Here is a 22,888-nt window from a genome sequence, read left to right on the forward strand (position 1 = left end):
GGCTTGTCTGGGTTTGAACATTAATTTAGTTTAAGGTAAATAGTAAATTTGCAGTGAAATAGCTGTTTCTGAGTATCTCAATGAGCAGACAAGATCTATGACATTCATATTGTAAACCTTTGTAATACCATTATTATTAACTGCAAAGTTCTAATCCAGTTGTCTGTGTATTTTTAAAGAGGGGTTTGCTGAAATTGTGCACAATAAAACAGGAGGTAGTCAATCAAACTTACCATTAATGAAAAAAAAATCCAACAACAAAACGACATTTTTCCAGACAATACTTCACTGATGTTCGCAAAGAACTTTTCCCAGAAATGCCAGCAAGTAAATCATGCTCCTAAGGAGCAACAGTAATATCCAATAGCTTGTTGTTGGCACAGCTTTAATATTGCCTAATCTTGTAATGAGACGTACAGTACATTAGTTCCTCATTTTGAAAACCCATTACACAAAATAAGGGGTGGGCGGGCATGAGGAGGAATGAATAGAAATAGTAAACAAATATTAGCTGTTTTCCTAACATATATAAAAGCATATTCTGGAGTAAAATATTTTCATCAAATTTTGATAATTTGTTTACATTAAAAAAACCCAAAATTGCCTTAAATCCTAAACTGGTAATAGAAAGTATCTAAAACTGAAACCTACAGATAAATATAGAGCAACTCCTTTTATGCAGTACCATAACCTGATACATTATACGTAATAGGATACATCTTCAGCTGATGATCGGCCCCAACTGCTTGTGAGAAGTGTTGAGCTTCAGTAGGTCGGGGATTTATCAATACAATAGTTAACCTACTCAGAGGCAGACAATGGCCATTTCTTGGGGAAAAACAACTTTAAAAGCATGCATTCTGGCATATAATTGAACCATGCAGTCCACTCTTACAACAAAATAACTGGCCAAAAGCAGCCTGACCCATTCCCTTTCTCTTGTTTAAAATAAGGCCAGGATCCATTAAAGAAGTGTGGCTATCCTCTTTACCTCTTGACACTGGACACGTTACCCACACTTAATCATCTAAGACCAGGCAGGAATGGGCAGAGTTGTAATCAGTTGGCTGTGTGCCTTCCTTTCCAAAAACACTTAAGTTTTAATTACCAGCTACTCACTGTATCTGCAAGCTCAATCATGTACCCCTTAATTCAAAATGTGTTCTCTTATAAAGGCTAGGGTTTTACACCATGCTCATCACCAAAGTGTCTGAGCACCCTTTAGGAGCTCATTAAGTGATGTGACTATGTACCTGCTAGGTGTTGTTTGCTCTGTCACCTTTCACATGGGAGAGCAGTGTTCTGGTGGATCCTAACAAGGTTTTCTAGCATGGACAATAGTGCTTTTCATACAGCCAGTCTGTACGTGAACTGGGGAAGGGTGATTTTGCTGGGAATGCTATACAAATCTTACACTGTGTGTCATAGTTTGATTCTGCTAGAATACTTTTAAAATCAAGACCTATTAAATCTAGCAGCTTAATATATATATTATGGGTAAATGTTCATCATTTAGTTTTGCTTTAATACATATGGCATTTTATTTCTTTACACATTTAGCATAATACTGAATGGAAGGACTGTGAATAACCATGCTCTTTTCCTCTCTTTAAGTAAGAATTCATTTTTTTCCTATTCTAATGTATCCAGCTAATCCTCCTGATATCATTGGGGTTTTTTTAAGTATAATAAAACCCAGTATTATAATGTGGAGTATATCATGTGAGGAAAAGTCACTAAATGTTTTGTGTGTAATAATAATATGGAAATAGTACATTGTACTTATATGAGCTTTAGTGGATAACTTGACTATTGTGAGAACCAGGCATTGACGTGCCCTTAAAAAATAGCATCTCTTGTAAATACTAAGAATAAAAAATAGTCAGGAGTCCAAAATATTTAGTTTATAATAGATATTTCACAATGGTTTTACATTTTTGTATTTAAGACAGAGACTAATTCAGGCAAGCCTTGTACTTTATTATCTTACTTAAGCTTTACAACTCAGAAAACCAAACCAAATATCCTCCTAATAATTTTGAAAAACCTGTTTTCTGTTTGGTAATGTTTGCATTAAGGCCCTGATTTAGGAATGTGTAAGAAAACACTCAAGCACATGCTGCTAATTCAGTCCTACTAACATTATATACCAGGCTATCTTTTCCATGTGAAAGTTTTCCAGTCACCCTGATTGTTGAGCTAACTTTCCAAGCCAAATAGCCTTCAAGGGACTGCATAACAATCTTGTTTCTGGCACCAGAAACGGGTTCTTCAAAAGATCGTACTAATTGATATGGCATGTAACAAAAGAAATAATAATACATCTCAACACTTTGGTGTTCAATGTCTTTATGATTCTGGAAGCCTCGATTAAAAATAACTTTTTAATAATTATAAAATGTAATATGTCCCAATAAACTAGAGCACTGCAAAGAGAGGAGGAAGCTACATTCGTACCTCAAATACAGAATGCAAGAGTAAGACCCAAACTGAAATTTAACACAAACAATAGCAAAACTGAGCTAATTTTAAATTTAAGTTAGTTTTGGGGCCATATTTAAATAATAAGTATGCTAAGATATTTGGCACTACTTTTGTCAAGGGTGGTTTTGTTTGTAGCTTCCAACCATGAACATCGCATGCCCCCGGACTCTGGGGGGGCATGGCAAGTGCCTGCAGGCATTGGTGGCGGTGGGGGTGTGGCAGCAGCAAGTGGGGAGCTCCCACAGGCGGCTGCGGCGGTGTTGGAGGCTGGGGGGTGGGGTGGCGAGTGCCGACCGGGGGGTGGCGGCCAGCGGAGCCGGCTGTGGCCAGTGGAAATTGGGGCCCGCCTGCAGATGCCATCGGCAATGCTGGCAGCGAGAGGGTAGGTGGCAAGCAGCAACCACCCCCAGGCATTGCCGGCAGTGTTGGCGGTGTGTTTTGCAGGGGGTGCACTGCCAAGCTCAGGGGGTACACGTGCACCCATGTGCACTCCCTACACATCGCCAACGCTTCCAACTTTGACACAAAGTAAAGTTTTCTGAAACCTTTCTAAGAGTATCACCTGAAGGGCTTAAGGAAAAAAAAGCCTTTAAAGGGCTAAAAACCAATAAAGTATTTTGATGTATAAATACTCTCAGAGTCACAGAAATAATTTACCTCAAATATTTTCCAATATAGTCTATTGTTTGGAAATTGGTACTTGAGTCACAATATAATTTAATATTAGATTTCTTGTAACTGCCCAAATTCAAATGATAGGTCACCATGCAGTGTTGAGGCGAGTGGCTCAGACCTGGGTATCCTATTTAACCCCAGAAATATAATGTATCTTACATTCCGTTTCAACTCTTTTTTTTTAATTCTATGTAATTCTAGTTTGATCTTCACAAAAGCTTTGATTTAGCTTCTTCCTGTTCATGCCTGGTTAGGTCAAAAGAGGCTCCTACTGCCACCAGGAAGATTGTATCCTCAGCAAGGGAGAAACCTTCAAGGAGGAGCTCCAGACCTAACTGTGTAAGTGCATGGCAGGAGACACAATTGTGGAATTGTGCATTGGATCCAATCATGCCTTATTGCCAGTGTAGGAGGAACCCAATCCTCAACTGGCAAGAAGCAAGCTCCCATGGCTGGAAGTCCCCTTTGCTTAGGGTGTTTGTAGCTGCAGGGGCCATGCACAGCAAAGACTGAGAGTCTTGCAACTGATGGGGCTCACGGGCCCAGCTGTGTATGAGGTGCAGCTGGGACCAGGAGCCCCATCAGTTGCTGTGACTCTTGATCCCAGCTATGCATGAGGTGCAGCCAGGACCAAGAGCACTCTGTGGGATGAGGGCTACATGTACTCCTGAGCCTTGGGGATCGCGGCAGCTATGATCCTCAGGCCTTGGGGGGGTTTTGCTCTGGGCACAGTGCACCCCTGCATCTGGGAGCCCTGTCAGCTAATGAGGCTCACAGCCACAGGGGAGACCCTGCTACAAGTGCAAATTAAAGCTTGATATCAACCAGCTGCTATAAAGTTAGTGCATATTTTTGAGGTCTAACTTTATAGCTGGTTGGACCTTTTCATCTCATGATAGGTACTTTGCACATTGTACTGGTCTTAATATAACTGTGTAATTAACTAGCTAATTGCAAGATACCTGTAGCAGGTAGAAGGCGGTCTCAGAGACATATTAGGGCAGCTGGGCACCTGTGGCAGCAGTAACGCCCGATGGCAGCAGCAACATCTGGCTGCCAGTGCCTCTGGTGCATCTACATGGCTATGGCAGCAACTACTATTTTTCTATTCTGCCACCCTCCTCCCTGAAAGTCAGAATCTGGGGATATTGCTCTGAGGACACATCTCATTTACCCTACTGTATTCTGTATGGTCCAGATTCCCCTGCATTGATCACACCTTATTCCTTCCAGAAAAATTCTAAGTTGATTAAATTTTCATTTTCTGGTCAGCCTGATTCTAATTCTGCTCCCTAATGAGACAACTGCAGTACTCCATAACAGTGTTCACCAGTAGTATAGAATCATAAAAAATTAGGGGTGAAAGGGACGTCAGGAGGTCATCTAGTCTAGTGGGTCTCAAGATTTTTTTGTACCAGGGCCCATTTGTAAACATCAATGGCCATTACAAACCTAGTGTCCCTCGCTCCCAACCTGCTACCCTCAGACTCCAGCCCTCTTGTGTGTGGAGTATGGCGGGGTAGAGTATAGGGCATAGGAGGGCCCCAAACAGCCCCTTAGAGGCTGGACCTCTGCCAGCCTGTGAGGGAAAAGCCATGGTTTTTCATGTTTTTCTCCTTCAAAGGAGAATCCATTTTTAAAGTTTGTTCATGACCCTTTTGATACATTCTTGCGACCCACTTTTGGGTTGTGACCCACAGGTTGAGAAACACTGATTTAGTCCAACTCCCTGCTCAAAGAAGGACCCATCCCTAAAAAGATCATTCCAGTCAAGGCTCTGTTGAGCCAGGCCTTAAAAACCTCCAAGGATGGAGATTCTGCCACTTCTCTAAGTAACTCATTCCAGTGCTTCACCACCCTCCTAGCGGGAAAGTTTTTCCTAATATCCAATCTAAACTTCCCTTGCTGCAACTTGAGACCTTTGCTCCCTGTTTTGTCATCTGCCACCACTGAGAACAGTCTAGTTCAGGGGTGAGTAAAATACAGCCTGCGGGCCAGAGGTAGCCCACCAATGGCCTGTGGCAGCCCCCATCGTGCTCCACATGGGGCTGAGACCCATTCACTTTTGCAGAGGCAGCCCATGCCACATTCCTGCCAGCACCCACTGGCCCAGCCTCAGTGCAGCTTCTGGCAGGGCTGTTCCTAGTGTGGGTGCAGCCGGGTGGATGCTGCTCTGCTCCCCTGACCTCCAGTGGGAGCCACGGGGCTGAAGCTTCTCCCCCGCACTTGGCCACCTGGAGTGGTGCAGCAGGGGCAGGAACCAGAGGAAGAGCCACTGCTGGATGCTAGGGGAGCAGAGCAGCACCTGGCTGGCTGCAGCTGCACTGGGAACTGCCCCACTGAAAGCTGCGTGCACTGGCCAGGGCCTGGGCTAGCAGGGCTGTTCTGACCGACTCCCCTCACTTGCAACTGCTGCCTCTGCTCCTGCTTTTGCTCCTGCCACATTGCTCCGGGTGGGTTAGGAGGAAACCCCAGCCAGGCAGCTCCTGCCCAGCGTGCACAGTTCTGGCTCTAGTTCCTGGCTGCTTTCTACCTCCTCTGCCCACCCAGCATGATGAGCAGCCATCTGCGGGTGGGTGGAGTGAGTGGAAGGCAGCTGGAGTCCCACACTCTGGACAGGAGCTGCACAGCTGAAGCCTCCCCCCAGCCTGCCTGCCTGGGGTGGTGCACCAGGGGCAGGAGCAGAAGCAGCAGCTGCAGATAGAGGTGAGGGGAGCAGAACAGTCCCACTGGCCTGGGTCCTGGCCAGCATGTGCAGCTTCCAGTGGGATTGTTCCCAGTGCGGCTGCAGCTGACTAGGTGCTGCTCAGCTTCCCTCACCTTCTGGTGACAATGTGAGCCCAGTTAGCTGCAGCCACATTGGGAACAGCCCCACCAGAAACTGTGCACTGGGCAGGTTCAAGGATGGAGCCAGTGGATGTGAGCAGGACCACAGCATGGGCTGCCTCAGTGGGGCTCAGCCCCATGTGAAGCACCACAGGGGCAGCCATGGACTGGGCAAGCTCTGCTGCACATGACCCTCTCTCCCCTCACCTCTGGCTGGCTCCCAGGCAGCCCCCCAACACAAGGGGCATGTGCCCCCTCCACACATCCCCATATAGCCCCCCGCACAAGGCAGGGCATGCAGGGAGTGGATCACATCTGTCCTGCTCCCAAATACTGCTTCCTGCCTGCCCAAAGCCCCATAGGGAGTTATAGTGACTTGTTAGGGGGGTGGAGGGTTGCTGACCCAGTCCACAACAGTTCATGAAAACTCTCAGTGTGGCCCTGGGACCCAAATAATTGCCCACCCCTGGTCTAGGTGCATTCTCTTTGAAATCACCCTTAAGGTAGGTAAAGGCTTCTATAAAATTTCCCCTCAGCCTTACTTTCTTCAGACTAAATAAGTCTAGTACCCTCAACCTCTCCTCACAAATCATGTGCCCCAGCCCCCAAACCATTTTTGTTGCGCTCTACTGGAGTCTCTCCAATTTGACCACATCCTCTCTGTAGTGGGGCCCCATAACTGGACACAGTAGTCCAGGTGTAGCCGCATCAGTGCTGAATAGAGGGGATAATTACTTCCATTGATCTGATACAATGCTTCTACTAATGCAGTCCAGTATGCTGTTAGCCTTCTTGGCAACAAGGGCACACTGTTGACTCATATTCATCTTATTGTCTACTATAATCCCTAGGTCCTTTTCTGCAGAGCTGCTGCTTTGCCAGGCCTGTAGCAGTGTGTGGGATTGCTCCATCTGAAGTGCAGGACTTTGCACTTGTCCTTGTTGAACTTCAAAAGATTTCTTTTGGCCCAATCCTCCAATTTATTTAGGTCTCTCTGAATCCTAGCCCTACCCTCCAGCATATCTACTACACCCCCCAGTTTGGTGTCATCCATGAACTTGCTGAGGGTGCACTCCATCCCATCTTCCAGATCGTTAATGAAGATATTGAACAGATCTGGCCACAGGACTAACCCCTGGAGCACTCCACTTGATGCTGGCTGCCAACAAGATGTCAAGCCATTGATCACTACCCATTGAGCCTGACAAGCCAGCCAGCTTTCTATCCACCTTACAGTACATGTCTTTCCAAAATACTGAGTAGCGTAACAGAATTCTGTAAGACACATTTTACTGCAGGACTCCTTTCAGTCTTTACATGTCATGGTAATAATTTTGTTTTAAAAGAAATGTGTTCCTATCTTGAAGGTGCGTTCATAACCTATATTCTTCAGCCCTTGAGGAAAGGGCTCTTTCTACCTCCAGATTCCATTTAGGGATGATCAGTTACAATTAGTTCCACTGCCCTTACCAGCCACATGTGGTTCCTTTTCCATCATCGTTTCTGAAGGCTGCCCTCTAACTTTGCTGTTTTCTTCAGTTTGGTAGAAAACAAAGGAATATCTTTTGAACATGTGAGTAATGTATTTAATTAAACCAAAAAAAAAAAAAGCAGTTCCTTATAGAATGTGCCTCTGGATATAGTCCTTGTCTCTAAACAATGAAACAGTTTCATTTTTCATTATACAGCTGCAATCTTTTCTGTGGAGTGATTACAACTGATGATTTTTTACCTACATAAACTACCTCCAAGAACAAGATGTCTACTGATAGATGTAAACTTTATTTTCTCCTCAGTCAGTGTCAGTGGTTTTATGGCTTAGAAAAGAGTGATGGGATAGCTCTGCCAGAGTTGTTTGAAAGTATTGACTTAAATCATCTTTAGAGGAAAGATAGAGTGTCGTTTTGAAAATGTCATGGTTAATACATGTAAGCAATTATAAAAGACCGTGCAAAATTAGGAATTACTGTGTGAATATGGCTAAATAAATATAAATTGAGTATATACTTGCATGAATTTGTGCAAGGATTGTGTGCACTTTTTATTTCAAAATCGGGATCTAAATACTTTCATATTCAATATAATCAGCATTTGGAAGCATCAGCAAAAGCATATCTTGAATTGAATTCTTCTTTCAAAGGAGCTTAAAAGGAAGACCCTCCTTCCTTTTTTTTAACATTACGGTTGTGACTATATTTTATTTTTAATAGTTCTGGAACTTCAGTATTTTGAATTTCAGGTGAGGAGGAGGACAGGCTCTTGCAAGAGTTATCCATCTCCACATAGCCCATTCATTACAGGAGGCACAAGCCGATTAAGTTAAGGTTAGCAGAGAGGAAAGCAATGATTGGGAGAACTTTATTATTGACTTCACTGAGAAAGTTGAGTCTTCACTTGTGTGAACAGGCACTGAGGAGAGAAACTTACTGAACTTATATGTTAGTTAAATGTCACATTCATTAATATACTGTTGCAACACCACTTAACATCTTAAGTTACCTAAATGATTATCCTCTAATGTCAGTACAATCTATTTGTCTTACCACTTTTAAATGTAGGATGCAGCACAGGTCCCCAGAAAGAACTAGAAAAAGTGATACTGGGAAAGTGGTTCTATCTCAGAACATTTGGATAATGATAACTTATGGAGTATTTCTAAGTGATCCATTTCTAGGTTCCACTTCCATTACCATGTTGAAACACATTTCAATCATCAACCAGAGATGCAGACTAGATATAGGTTAACTGAAGATTTTGTCATAAAATTTTCAAAAAGGTTCTGTTTTAGTCCAGCTGAACTAACTCCTATGGAAAGCACCCCTTTTGGGCACCTATGGGTACTGTTATGCCTTTTTTTTGTTGAGAATCTCTTACACACATTCAACCATTGACAGATTTTCCATCAGAAATGAAGAAGTAACAGAAGTTGGAGATAGAAACAGATTGTAAAATGCCCCTTACGTGATTGGAACAATGGAAGCCAAAGGTGACAAGGATACATGTGGTGCTAAAAAATGGTACATGGAAGTTCCATACCCAAGAAAAGGAAACTAATGAAAAATAAATACCAAATATGGTGCAGAATGCCTCCTCAAAATAGCAGGACCAGTCTGATAATTGGATAGTGAATTATTTTTGCTCAGCAGTGTTTAATGTTGAGACTACAGCTTATCTAGCGGAAGTCAAGAATGCGTTGTAATAGAAGGCAACATAGGAAGCATGACCAAATAATGGATACACAATCTCCTTCTATTTCCTGAATAATCTGAAGTTATGGGCAAAGAACCTGGAAAGGGGTGTGTCTGCTGGTCAGTGAATGTATAGAGATTTCTTTCTCCAATTTAGAATGGAAATGAACAATCTGTTTTGGAATATCTCCCAGTTCTCTACAAAAACTATCTAAAAGACTGGAAGGTGAGCCCTTGAAATAGGAAAACAGATTAGAGGTTTAATAATCTACGATATTAATGTTTGAAGCAACAGCTTCAATTTCCTTTTCATCAAGGATGTTGTACAGTATATTATCTGCATCATGGTATAAGGGAAATGATTTTTGGGTAGATTCATCATATTCCTGGATGCCTTGATTAATATTTAGGACTCTTTAACCTTCAAAGCACTATACAAACATCAGCTAGCCAAACCTTGCAAGATCACTGCGCAGTAGGCAAGTATGATAGTTGGAAGAGACTGAGATGAGTGTGTTTATTTAAATCCTTTGCTATATGCTGTACGTGGAATCAGTGTTGGAGCTTGGATTTCTAGACTTCCTGATTCTTTGCTTTGTGTTTAGATCAACAAACAGTTCCTCAAATACAGTAGTATAGTGCAGGGATGTGAAAGATGTGGCCCATGAGTTGGATCCTGCCAATGGAGCCATATCATCTAGCTCACAGTGCTGCCTGCTACATGCAGCATGCACTGGCCCAAGTGCCACACAGTGGCGACACAGTGTGAAGAGCTTATCTTGTGTGGTTTGCACACAGTAGAGGGTTGGGCTGGGACATGTGCTGCATAGGCACTGTCCAGGCTGGACTGGTCCTGCATGCTTGATCTGGTGATAATCCAGACTGGGCCCACAGATGAGCCATACGTGCTGGATCCAGTGCACAGGGCCTGTCTGGCACAGGCACTGCCCACAGCAAGCACCCAAACCAGCCCTGTGCACCATGTGCTGCTCTGGGCTGGAACCAGTGGATACTACATGCAGTGTGTGGGGCTGGTCTGGGATGTGTGATGCATGTGGCTCCTATTCCGGACTGGCTCTGTGTGCCATGCGCTGGGGCTGATGCACACCACATATAGCATGTGAGGCTGGAGCTGGTATGCCTGCTGCAAGCAGCATGTATGATTGGTTCGGGTCTGGACTGTGGGGCCAGATGACTTTGACACTCCTAGTATAATCAGCTTGGGTGTTTTACATTGTGGTGGAAAATTTGGAACATAAAGATCCAGAAAAGTTAGTCAAATTGGTATAAACTTCTCTTTTTCATCAAGACCACCTTATTGCTAAGGGGAGTTTTTCCAACCAAAAACAGGTGCTGAAAGATTGCTAGATGTTAGGTGCATGTTTCAATTATGTGATGTAGTCAGAATCCAGTCTTTCTTCTGCGTTAGTATTTCCACACTGTCTCCTTGATGCATCTCATCTCTTGGGTTATGGAACTGACAAATGTACTTACAGCATATCCCTATCCAAGAAAGCTAGATGTTGGTCTGTCACCCTGTGATTTCATCCTCTGCCTTCTCTTTAATGTCTGATTTGAGTATTTGAAAACTATTCTCTTTTTAAAAAATCATAGATTAGTTAATTGCTTCAAAATTTTAACAGTGTTTCATTAAGATATGTGAAACTAGCAATTTTGGTGTCTTAGGTAGAGGTGCTGTTGAGCACTGGAGAGCAGTGTGGGCAGGATGGGCGGTGAGCACTGAGAATGGAGGTGCTGAGCATTGGAGGATGCTGCCAACGCCTCCTCAGTAGCAGCTGGTGCCCTGCTCTCCTCATTCTAGTTATACATTGTGAATCCTGCCCCTTACTACTCCTGACACCCCAGAATGGGTTAGTAAAGAGTTAATAGGATTATTTAAGATTTTAGGAAAGGATGCATATTACATTCATATGTGCTTTGCTGTGAGAAAAAGGGAATTGAATGTATCTGAGAAAATACAGCTTGTTTTTACATTTCTTGTGTTGTAGGATAAACATAATTACTTGCCGTACAGGGTTTGTGATAAATATTTTAGAACTACTTCTTAGAACTCACTACTCTGTGGTCCAATGTCGCATTGACCTCTCATTTAGATAAGTAGATTGAATTCCGATCCCTCTTTAGCCTTTTAGCATTGGTACAAGCTCTGCCATGGGGCAGCTTGTGTGCATGCTTGCTTGGGAATTGAGTGATTGTAAAGAGAACAGAGACACATTAGAATTGAATGGGGTTTTTTTTCCCTCACAGAGTAATTAATCTGTACAAGCTGAATTACAGTCTGAAAAGGACAGACCTCTTCAGTCTGACTGCCACAGAAATGCACTGGCAAATTCTTGAAGCAAGGATATTTATTATCAGTATTAGTGCTAATAATATCAAAAGGGCCAAAATGTCTTAGATGGATAGATGTGTAGGAAGATGTAAGAGCCCTTGCCCTTTTTCCTGAGCTTTGTCTTGTTGGTCTGCTTGCTTCCAGAGATTGCAAGCTGTTTGAGGTTGGGACCATGTCATCCTATATGTCCCTACAGCACCTAGCACTTTTTGGCTGTTTCCGTAATAACAGTGGTACTGTGCCAAGTAGATTTTTGGTTTCATTAACATATATAAAACTACCAATTTTGGTGCCCTAGGTAGAGGTGCTGTTGAGTACCAGAGAGCAGGATGGGGAGAGTGGGTGCTGAGCACTGGAGAGTGGAAGTGCCAACCACTGGAGGATGCTGCTAAAGACAGGTTTGGTGATAGTTTCCATCTTGAAGTCAAAGGTAAAAGGTAGGGTTCATTTAAATAATAAAAAGGTAAAGAACAGATTTTACATTTTTTGTTGGAAAATTCCACACCATCAGTAGATAGTGGGTAAATGAGATGGTAACTGTAAAAGTGTTATTTATCATTCTTACAAAGTGTGTCCCCTGATTTAAGAGAAGAGGCCATTAAAAAATGAAAGAGTCTGCAATGACTGAAGGGCTACAAAGTACTCTACTGAATAAAGTGCAAGAACAAAAATAATATGTGCTACATTTAACTTGTATAGCCTCTTTTAATCTTTATTTGGTGACTTCTGCATGAAGACTGGAGCTCCATATTTCACATCTTTTTTAACACCTGGTTAAACACCACTTATTTCCTTGGTGTTCAATAAATATGTTCCAAAGAAGCAGCATATTTACTAATATATTGCAGTTAACCAGCAGACATTCCCATGCATGTCCAGTATCCTAAATTCTCTTATAGAAGGATATATATATATATATATAAATTTGGGGGAATAAATAAAGCATATTTAAAAAACCCAAACATTTAATAATGCCACATAGATGTACATGTGTGCATGTATGCAAGCACACGCCCAATATTTAGAAGGCTCAGTTATCGAAAGTATGCTATATTTGAAGCAATATAGCCCCAATTCTGAATTTCTTTCACAGCCTTACTGGAGTCTAGGACCTATGATAGGCACATTTTCCAGTTGTCTGCCTCCTGCAAAGTTGTGCATACCCAGGGACTTCGGTAGTCCTTCCATAGAATCATAGAAAATTAGGGTTGGAAGAGATCTCAGGAAGTCATTTAGTCCAGCCCCCTGCTCCAAGCAGAACCATCCCCATGTTATCTCAGCCAAAGCTTTGTCTAGCAGGGCCTCAAAAACCTCCAAGGATGGAGATTCCCCCACCTCTCTGAGTAACCTGTTCCAGTGCTTTACCACCCTCCTAGTGAAAAAGTTTTTCCTAGTATCTAACCTAAACTTCCCTTGCTGCAACTTAACCCTGATCTTACAACTATTTATGCATATGCTTAAATTAGCACACTGGGACCAGTCCCGCACTGAGTCTACTCAGCATGCAAAATTAAGTATGCAGTACTGCCAACCCAAAGATTAAAATGTCATGAATCAGACACTGAAATAATTGAGATTTGCGCCCAAATTGTTCTCTTTTTCTTCCTTCCTTCCTTCTTTCTTTTGCGTTTATTGTGTTTTCTGGTCTTTTGGAAGTGGGAAGTATCCCATGCATGTACGTGCATGTGTGACAGTTCTTTTAAACATGATTTCAGTCCCCATGGCAGGAACTCTCATCCCATATACTCTTTAACCCTACCCATTCCCTAAATTAGTCTGGTCTCCAAGGGTTTGCATTTGTTTTGCCCCTGAAGACTCAACTTTTCTCCTCCTGCAGCTCTTGGACCTAGCTCAGGGATGGGTGTGTTTGTGTAGGAAGAGGGGTAGAAGGCAGTGCAATCCCCTCCCTTATATTTGAGGGTGGTAGAAACAGCTCCAGGGATCCTTTGCCTCTTCCCTCTTCTGGGGGTGGGATTTGTAAGCGGGTGGAAGAGCAAAGTTGCTCAAAGAGTCAGGGGCACATTCAGGGAAGGAAGAAGAGAAGGCAGAGTAAGGCTGCCCTGAGCTGCTGGTTTCCTTCTGTTCTCCCCTCTCCAGTCCTTTTTGTGAGAACAGTGTAAAGATGGTAAAGGAAGGGGGAAGGGAAGTTTGCTTGCCTTCTGTATCTGTGCTGATGGTCAGCTAAGTTTATGGGTTAGGTAGCTTGTGCGGTGGCATAACTGAGGCAGCGCAGGGAGGAGGGTGACTGGGGCAGCATCCCTGGGTGTCACATGGGGGTAGGGATGTGGGGACAAAAATAGCTATGCACCACAGGTGGTGGCTGGCTGTGCAGCAACTAGCCTAGGGCATGGAGCTATGCTGTTATGCCTCTGAGCTAGTTGGTATGGTTTTCACCAAGAAGGTCTGGACTTGATGGGAAGGATGGAACTTTTTCAATCCCTGCAAGGCTCACTCCAGATCTAAACACGCTTGGGTTTCTGGGGAGTAAATATCAGGAGTAAATATCAGAACCTGGGAGTGCTGTGTACATGTATAAATCTTTGCAAGATTAATGCCACTATTATGGACTGTAATATTTGTACATACCTACGCCTGTAGTATAATGCATCCAAAAAACAACACTCAACTAATGAGAAGGCTGCAAAATCAAGTTAGGATATTGAAACTGACCCTGTGATGTAATTTTTGTCCTTTGTGTGTATGAATTCTGGTATACTCTTTTCTTGCATGGTTGCACATTATCCATCAAACTCCTACCTTATTCAATAATTTGTTAAAGCTTAACATTCCTTGTGATATAGCTTTTTGTTTTTCTTGACCCCAGCAATTTGGAGTATGACCAGCCAAGCCAAAGAATGTCAGGAATGGGTAAATGTACATGAAAAAAATAGGCAGACAAGGTTCTTTGGGTAAATCTGATATCTTTTATTAGACCATCTCTAAATAATAAAAAATATCAGACTTACCCAAAGAACCTTGTCTGCCTATGCTTATTCCTTAGATCAACACGGCTACAACCTAGAATCCTGTAACATGAAAATAATGGAGTATTATTCCACGCTTACCTGTGTTATTAGTCATAGCTGGGTTGTGGACATGTATAAAGGTATAAACAGTTAACTGTAAAAATCCTGTTGTTGTACAGTAAGCAACACAAGGAGGCCTTTAATTCAAAGTCCTTTGAATAATGTTTTAAAGGAACTGTGCTCTTTAGTATTGATATTATTTAAGAGTTTTGCTTTTCTTAAAGCAGATAATTGAGAGCATTGTGAGATCCTCAGAGCAATTAAGCATCTTCCATAAAAACCTTAAGCATTCATGCACTACCTCATCTACAGGCAGGCTTATTATTTTAGCTGTGTGTCCTCTCACAGGCATAGCAAGACATCAGTAGAGTGTTCTTTGCTGGCCTTGCTTTTAGAGGCAGTAAATGACAGGAAAATAACTCCCATACACCTTTTAAAGTTCTGCAAAGTAGAGGCCTCAGACCTATCACCCTTGCTGTCCAAGGATTCTCCCATTGTCCTGTCTTGCTAGCCATCATTTAGAAATGTTCATATGTGTACTGGGGCTGCAGTGTAAGAAATGTATGGCTCTTATGATGGATTATGCATATCAGCCTTGAATAATAGATTACAAATATGACATTTAAAAGATTTTTTTTTAAATATTCAGTGGTTGATGTAAGCGTTGAGGGTTTCCTTTTTGCAAATGTGCTTCAAGGCAGAATCTTTCAAAAGCCTTCCCTCTACTGTTTTCTATTAAACTCTTAGCCTTCCCTGTCTCTCTCAAACTGATGGTCTGCAGTTTCAATAAGCCCAATGGGATTGTTAGATTTTTCCCATCTGATGAGTAAGCGTAAAGTGTAAATGGATTTATGTAACCTTTTTTGTTGAAGTGTTCTCTTCACAGCTCTCTGAAGATAACATTTATTTGGATAACACAAAAAAGGGCTGGAATATTAAAGGTCATTGTCCTTAGACCAACACAGCTACAACCTATATCCTTTAAAGAGCCCAGGGAATTTTTGGTAGGAGTAATACTGGGGTAACAAGGAGCAATGGTTACAAACTGACAGACAGCAGATTTAGGTTAGACATCAGGAAAAACTTCTTCATGGTAAGGGTGGCCAAAACTTGGAATGGGCTCCCATGGGAGGTGGCGCTCTCCCCTACCTTAGGGGTTTTTAAGAGAACCCCTTCTCTTCCAATCATGATTTTTCCAACCTTTTTTCTGGTGTCATATTTTCAAGATCTCTTTTCTTGTTGCTCTCCATTTTTTCCATATCCTTCTTGAAACGTAGCTCCAAACTGAATACAATGCTCCAGGTAATCTTCACCAGTACTGACCAAAATAGAAAAATTATTTAAGATATATAACAGATTTAATTCATATACAACTTTCCTTTTTCAACAATATTACACAGCTTACTTTTACTCAGCTTGTGGTCTGTTACATCCCCAAGCTTTTTCTCTGCAGGACTGCAGCATAGGCAGTTTGTATTGGTGCATTTGATTGTTCCTTCATAATAGTAGTACTTTATACTTGTTGTTACTGAATTTCATCCTATTTCTGACTATTTTCCCATTAATAATATCATTTTGAGTCCTGATCCAGTTCCCTGCTGTGCCTCATACTACATACACATTTATGTTATCTGTGAGTTTAACACCTGTGCATTCAATTCCATTTTCCAAATCTTTAATGAAGATACTCAGTGACCACAAGTGGGCCCCTGGGAACTTCATTTGATATTTCCTCCCAGTTTGCCACTGGACCATTGATGACAACTCTGAACATGGTTTTCCAATCATTCACCTTACAGTAATTTAATCTACATCACATTTCTTTGCCTTAATTATGAAAATGTTGTAATAGGCAGTCTGTCTTATGAAGATTGAAGTAAAAAGGCATTAATCACTTTGGCATCATCCATTATTCACTTTTCTTTCCTACTCATTATAGGATCTAAGTGGTTCCTTGTCTTTTAATATATTTATTGGACACTTTTGTCTTATCTTTCATGTCTCTTGCTAACTGTATCTTAATTTGTGCCTTGGTCTTTCTGATTTTTGCCCTCTCTTCATGCTCATAGTATACTCTTATTCTCCTCCTTGATAAAACAGTCAGCTTTCCACTTTTGTAAACTTCCTTTTTAAGTTTCAAGTCACTGAAGAGATCATGATTTAACTAAGCTATGCTTCCTATCTGTTCTTTGCATCAGAATAACATGCTTGTGTGCTCTTAATAATGTCTCTTCAAGGCTCCACCAACTCTCCTGGATGACTTTTTCCCTTAGTCTAGTCTTCCATGGGATCCTGTCTACCTTAATTTCTCAAAGTCTTTTTTTATGAACTTCCTTTTTTATTTTGCTTTCTTTAAGATCATGAATTCTATCATTGTATTCATTATCACCCAAGTTACCTCCAAATCTCAGATGCAACCAGTTCCTCCCTATTAATAGTAAGGAAACCAAGAAGGGCTTCCCCCAATTGGTTTCTCTATCCTTTGTACAAAAAGGTTGTCTCCAGCATGGTATAAGAACTTGCTGAATTTTATGTGCACTACTTTGTTACCTTTCCAATAGATATCATGGCAGCTAAAGTCTGTCTAACTAGCAGGCATTGTGATTTGGATGCATTATTTGCTTAAAAAAAAGGTTTGTCCACCTCTTCCTCCTCGTTTAGTTATTGCCACCCACAAATGACTTTGCTGTTCCTATTTTACTTGTCTGTCTTAACTCAGAGGTTTTCAACAGGTCTAGGTTCCACTTTATTCTTTACTCCCAAACAAGTTTGTATTTCTTTGATATACAAGGCACCACCATTGCTGCTGGGGCTAGGTGGAACTTGCTGCACGAACCCCCTGCAGAGCCAGACTGAAACTAAGCTATGGCAGGAGTGCCTGCTCTTGCTGCAGCCCTTCCCAGTCTGATCCAAACATTGTCTCCCAGAAACAGAGGCACATGAGCAGGTGGGACTGTTCCTGGTACCTCTGTTTCTGGGTAGAACATGTGGGGTCAGACAGGGAAGGGCTGCAGTGAGAGCAGGAGCTCTTGCTACAGCTGCTTTGCAGGAGGCATCTGGCACCGTTCCATCTGGCCACAGCAACATTGGTGCAGCACCCCACTGGGGAGCCACTGCCCTAAGTATGGTAGAATTCACTGATATGCTGACAGAGCATGAGGTCATTTTATGCTTATGTAAAAAAAACAACAGTGTTTATTACGGCAAGCCTTGTTCCTGCTTGGACACAGTTTCTTTTTTTTAAGAGTTCAAAACCTCTTATTTTCTGTAATCCAAGAAATGAAAAGCATATTACATAAGCTAGGTCAAATCAGGTGAATTTGAATTCACTTAATTCCATATTTTACTTTTATTCCACTTGCAGCAAATCCCATTATATCAATGGGAATCTCTCAAAAAGAGAAAAAAAGTGGAAAAGCATTTTATTTTATTTTGCTGCCTAGGCTTTGTTCCTATCTCAGTGAATGTGGTGTAAATCAGGAGAAATCCCAGCACAACTAATAGAGAATTTCTTGTGCAAGTGACAGGAAAATCAAACCTGTCAGAGGTGGAAATGTGTGGTTTTTTTGGTTTTTTTAACATGGCTGCGGGCAGGGACCAACAATTGCACTGCCTCTGTCTTGTGCTGTTTTGGGAAAAGGAAAATGTTAAGAGTCTGGTAAACTAAGGAGTTACTGGATAAGCTGAGGCAGTACAACTGTGGTTCTCAACTGGGATGCTGCCAAATTCAAGGAAGCTATGGAGGGTGAGAACCATTGTATTAGATGAATGCACAAACAGTCTCTCAAATGCTTATAAAACTTCTAACGGATACGGCTTCTCTGGCTTAATCCTGTACTCTAACATAGTCTGCAGATCCTTCCAGATAAAAGGGAAGTAAGTAATGGGCATTTAATGTAAACCAGGGTTGTCAAGCTCGTCTGGCCCTGTGGGCCCTATAAGTGGCACAGTACTGTTTTATGTGTCGTACCAGACCCACATATCAGCCTGGCATGCTGCCGCCAGAGCTGGGTGGTTCTTATTTGACGCAGACAACTCTACTCCAGACAACACCGGACTATTCAAAGTAAGAATGATATTAGATGGAAATAATCTTTATTTTAAATTCATTTTAATAGTTAATTATTTTGTCTGCATCTGTTTTCCTTCCAAGATGGCTAAAGTCCTACTTTATAGCGTCATAATTTTTTTGTGGAGATTGGGCAGTAAATCAAGAAACAGAATATTGAATTAAAGGAAAATCCCAGCAGGCTTCTATATAGATCCAATAGTTGCAGGAAAACTTATAATGCTTTGGCTGGTCTTTATTATGGTTTAACTTATGAACTTATTTAATGTTCTTATTTGTATTTGCTTATAAACTCTTATGAAAAGCAGTCTTACAGAGATGAATATCAAGGTGTTGCTGCTTGGAGAGCCACAATGTCTTAGACTTTTCTGTCACAGTTTATAGGGCTGGCTGCACCTCTGACCCTCCTCTGGTTTCTCTGACTGCTCTCATATCAGGGATTAGAGTTTTGTACAGTATTTTCTCAATTTTTCAGGTGAAATTTCTTGCCAAACTTGGCTGGTCCGTGGTCAGCAAAACCCTCTGTATCAACTTGGCAGTTCTGACCTGGGACAGTACCTGTGGTTCTAACTCTTCGGAGCTTTTGACAGCAGATAGCCTTCTGAAAGCAAAGAATTGTTTAATTTTAACAGTAGGACCAAAGCAAAACATGAGGCTAAAAGTTTTTAAACCAATAAGTTTTACGTGCATGTCTATTTAGGCCCTTCTACCCTGAGAAAACTTTGCTGTTTAATGGGTGGTGTGGCAGGCCAGTAGGGGGTGCTCCTGTGCTGAGCCACCCACCTCACTACACCCGACCACCTTCCAGGTGCCGAGTGCCTCCCTGGGGGTGCCTCACATCTGGCTGACCTCCTTCCTGAAGCACACCTGCTAGCCTGGTGGTAGTGCCACCACCACCCAGGGTCTGGTCTGATCCTGGCACTGTGCCCCTAGGAAACACAGGTCTAGTGGTTCTTGAGGGTACTCAACCCACTTCAAGAACTTGGGGTGCTTCCCCCAGTCTGAAGCACAAACAGTGGTCTCCCTCAGTTATCCGAACCAAGGGTCCCCAGGCATAATCTAGACCCACTCCCAATAAGTCTCCCATGCTAGGTACAGAGGAGAACTTTATTGCTTACAAGGAGCAGTTTGGAATAGGGTACAGAGTTGAGTAGTATCAGAGAAATCCCATAGAGCAAACAGGGTGGCTGGGGTAGCCTTTGATCACGCATCTGAGTTACTGCAAGCTGTATATCTAGTTAGATCTCAGGTAGCTTACTCATGAGTATCATCCAGAGGCAGGTGGAGATTCCCTCTGGAGGCAGGCAGTTCGTTGATCATGAGTTTAGAAAAGCGAGAGCAAGTTTCAGATGGTCCAGCTCGTCTCTCTCTGAGTTTTCATCATCGGTACTCCTCCTCCTGGGCAGTCCTTAACTTATATAGCCCTTATAACCTCATTTACCTAGTCCAATGGAGGCTGCCAGCCAACCAATTTGAAATGGATCACTGGTTGCTGGGCAAACTGGCAGAGTCTCTAGCCTCCTCCCAATCAGGTTGGCATTGCTTAACTAAAGAGAGTGTAAGCCCCTCACAGAGGTATGTGATGCCAGTCACGTAGGCAGAGGAAGCAGGTTTCCCCCCTCCCTCAGGAATGTATCCAACTCAGGTTACCTAAAAAGATGGGATATCTGCCCTCTGCAGGGCCCATGTTAACCAAATTGTCACAGAGCAGAGTTTTTGTGGACCGATAGAGGTGGCATTCTGCCACAGGTGGAAAACCTTGCTCTTACATTAGTTGAGTCCCACTTGACAGCTGCCCTGATCTATGGAAGGAAAAGTTCCTTTTAACTGATTATAGTCCTTCTGACCTGGTCTCAGGACTGGTAAAACAAGTTTATGTGAAAATCCAAAAGGAAGGGCATATGCAGTCAATAGCTCAGGCATAGTCTTGTAAGAAACCTTCGAGTACTTCTTTAGGTTTGTGTTATCCAAACATTTATTCCACGTGTTTTTTTCCCAACAGCCTACTCTTAAACTAAATCAACATATTCATATGGTAAACATTCCTTACAAAAATCAGATTAATATTGGGAACATATAACATTAAAAATTATTATAGAGGAGCTCTGCTACTGCCCCACTCTGCTTCAACCTTTCCTAGAGCTTTTTCATATGGGAAAGTTTTACCAGTTGCACCATTATAGTGGTAAATCCCACTCTCTCCCTGCCAAATAGATACTCTCATTCTGGCATAAAAGGGGCTTTTTTCAATATTGCCTTGGAAAAATTTAAATGATATAAACCTAAAAAAGATGCTTGTAGTCTAATAAGAGTGCTCACACAGGTAGGTTTACTTGTGTGACTGTGCTGAATTAAATTTACATTGAATATAGTAGCAAAAATAAGTAAGCAAGGCCTTGGAAATGAAAAACTTTATTGGGTATATAGTATTATCTGGGATAGATTAAAAAACCAGGAAATTCTGAGATCTAATCCCAGTTTGATGGTGTTGGTCTAATTACTTTAAGGTGTTTCTTTAAGTTCCAGCCTGTGACGTACCTATCTCAGAAAGGTATTTCACTAAGTGAATCACTCAGGTCTTATGTATAGCAGTAGGGATGGTTCTTTATTTAAAATTTGACCTGACATCACTCAGATAGAAGCATTTTTGGGGCCAGTGGGGCTGATGTACTTTGGCAGGCATCAGCAGACTTGGGTACTATTCTTGGCTTTGGCATTGATTTACTGTGTGACCTTCAGCAAGTCACTTATTCTCTGTGCTAATTCATCTATAAAATGGAACTAATAGTTAACCTGCTAAAGCACTTTGGGTCAGATCCTATTCCACTTATTAGGTGCCTACGTGGACCTTGGCACCTAAGTATGATCCTTTTCCATCCTGCTCAAGTCCTTGGAAAAAAAATGTTAACGTGGTTACTTTTGTAACATGCCACCATCTTAGTCTTCAGAAGTCTGGCTATGTAACAAAAAGCAGCAATTAAGGGCAGGACCCACCCAGTTAGCATTTGATACGCCCAGTTAGCATTTAATATGTGGACTAGGTAATGGTCCTTTGGAATCAAAGAGGAAAATTGAGTTTTAATCTTCATCCTGTCATTGTCCTTGGACATTTCATTTTTCTGATCCTTAGTTTCCCCTCTTACCCTCTGTCTATTTAGATTATAATTTCTTTTTGGGAAAAAGCAATACCTAGCAAGCAAAGCTCCATGATATTGTCTGCACCAACTAGACCTTACTGTAATACAAATACTAATGGTAGTAAATAATTAAATGACTGATACGATTATTAGACAAAAAAAGTGAAGGATATAAAAATACATTGGAGCCCCAGGGCCAAGCTCCATGTTGATTTAGAACCTCCGAGACTTCATAAGGAATGTACAGAGTATAAATTACTGTGCCTACATTAGTAGATTTTTAGCTTCCTAATATTCTACTGCTGACTGGCTGATATAATGCGAGTTTATCCCTAGTTAGGCATTATTTTGGACTTTCTAGTTCTTGGTTGGATATTGGATGTTCTGGATTTTTTAGTAAAGCTGCATTCAGCAGCACACTTATTTCTTTACTTTGCATATTTCCTAGTGTTAAGTTATAACATGATAAATAATAATCATGTTGGGACAATTTAGGCTCAAAGAATTTCATTTCTGAACTTTTTTTGAGCAGTGAATCCATTACAGATATTATATATTCATTAATAAAGATCCAAAGAGCCTTGTAACCAATAACAAAATTTACATAGTACCCTTCATTTTAGTTTGTTGCATTGGATAAGAGAATGTTTAATGTCTTTTCATATTTAGAATGAGTACACTATGGAGCTTGCATTGTGCTTTTGTTGCATTGACAAGTCTTGCTTGCAGTTCTTGATTTACGATTTGATTTGCATGGTTCATGGTCATGCTTGATATTGAATTGATAAAATAAACATTCATTTCTCCTACATTACCATTATGCACTTAAATATTGAGATGTTATTGAATGCTTTCAAGTTTTTTCTCAGCGGGCCATCAAATCGAAAGTCTGCTAGCATAATGATTCAAAACTTTTGTAGATGTCTCTTAATGCAGTTTAAAATGTCAACTGTAGAATACAATTAAAGGAACTATATTTTTAAAACATTTTTGGACTAAATATATCTGCTTGCACTTTGCAGACACATTGAGAGTTGCAATGATACAGCTGCATATTTAGCAGTTAGTGTCCTTTCTAAAACAAAACCATTCTTTACCACTGACCCTCAAACAACTGTGCAGTACTTCTC

At 41.6% G+C, this 22,888-nt stretch overlaps 1 long non-coding RNA gene across 1 annotated transcript; it reads left to right on the plus strand.

Moving 5' to 3' along the window:
• The first annotated feature begins 316 nt into the window (after positions 1-316).
• On the plus strand, positions 317-20,214 carry LOC109324792. The gene is made up of 3 exons (XR_002105009.1): positions 317-327; positions 10,694-10,699; positions 20,077-20,214. It is a non-coding gene; the product is annotated as an uncharacterized LOC109324792 (long non-coding RNA).
• Positions 20,215-22,888: the final 2,674 nt, after the last annotated feature.

Source organism: Crocodylus porosus, unplaced genomic scaffold (genome assembly GCF_001723895.1).
Source record: "Crocodylus porosus isolate Cpor-Errol unplaced genomic scaffold, CroPor_comp1, whole genome shotgun sequence".
Lineage (NCBI taxonomy): Eukaryota > Metazoa > Chordata > Crocodylia > Crocodylidae > Crocodylus > Crocodylus porosus.